Source organism: Drosophila persimilis, unplaced genomic scaffold, assembly GCF_003286085.1.
Source record: "Drosophila persimilis strain 14011-0111.01,24,50 unplaced genomic scaffold, DperRS2 tig00001078-arrow-arrow-pilon, whole genome shotgun sequence".
Classification (NCBI taxonomy): domain Eukaryota; kingdom Metazoa; phylum Arthropoda; class Insecta; order Diptera; family Drosophilidae; genus Drosophila; species Drosophila persimilis.
This window is the reverse complement of record NW_020825410.1, coordinates 369,499-370,518: the sequence shown is the minus strand read 5'-3', so window position 1 is coordinate 370,518 and position 1,020 is coordinate 369,499. Positions and strand designations below refer to the sequence as shown.

At 48.5% G+C, this 1,020-nt stretch overlaps 1 long non-coding RNA gene across 1 annotated transcript; it reads left to right on the top strand.

Moving 5' to 3' along the window:
• Positions 1-332: 332 nt before the first annotated feature.
• On the top strand, positions 333-617 carry LOC113566838. Its single transcript, XR_003409248.1, has 3 exons — positions 333-344; positions 417-487; positions 551-617. It is a non-coding gene; the product is annotated as an uncharacterized LOC113566838 (long non-coding RNA).
• The last annotated feature ends 403 nt before the right edge of the window (positions 618-1,020 follow it).

Genomic DNA, 1,020 nt, shown 5'->3' with positions numbered 1-1,020 from the left:
ATTGTGCTCTTTTATCATTGCGGCATACCTTGGCCTGGCCAGCCTTCTTGGAATGTATGGGTGCGTTGCGATCTCACAGGCAAGTAAATTTGTGTGCTGCATTAGCCGAGTGTAGCAGTTCCTTCAAAGTCTGTTATAAACTTTCTCCACAGTTGCTACTTGGAGATCCGCATGCAGTGCGTTGTTGCTCACATACCGGGGAGCATTTGACATTGCTCTGAGGGCTTTGCTTTGGATCGTCTGGAGCTTGGCCATTTGCATGCTTGAAGTCAGTGGCCCCCAGACTGGCATGGCATACTGCCATATTAGGGCAATCAGCTGCTTATAGAGGAGGACCTTTGGAGGTAGTGGGAGTTTACTGTTTCTGCCGATGATCCAGTCGAGCTTTTTGATCCGGGCCCTTGTTTTAGTGCCAGGTATGGCATGACGGATTTTTTGGCCACGAGTTGCCCGGCTAACCTTGGAGCTGGAGTGTGTTGCTGCACAGGTGAGAGAGTGTGTAGAACATGAGCAGTTTTTGCAAGACTGATGGTTATTCCCCATTTCTTAGACCATGATAATGCATAAGCCACGAGCCGCTCCACATTTTCGTTGGCTTGTTTTGGACTTAGGGCAGATACGAGGTATACTGCGTCATCAGCGTACGTTGCTAGCATTTGGGTTGAGTTTGCGTGTCTTGGTGGCTGCGGCATGTCGGCAGTGTAAAGATTATAGAGCACTGGGCCAAGTACGCTTCCTTGCGGCACCCCAGCGGTTATGTGCTTTAGGCTTGAGGTGATGTTGTTACAGCATACGACTTTGAAGCTTCTGTCTGAGAGATAGCTGGTGAGTAGAATGTATAAATTGTCAGGTATTATCGTTTTAACTTTGCAGAGAAGATCCTGATGCCAGACTCTATCAAAAGCTTCCTGGATATCCATGTACACAGCACTGCAATGCCGCTGCGCTTCGTAGGATCTGAGGATAAATTGCGTGACTCGTCCGATTTGCTGTTCCGATGAGTGCTGACTTCTGAAGCCA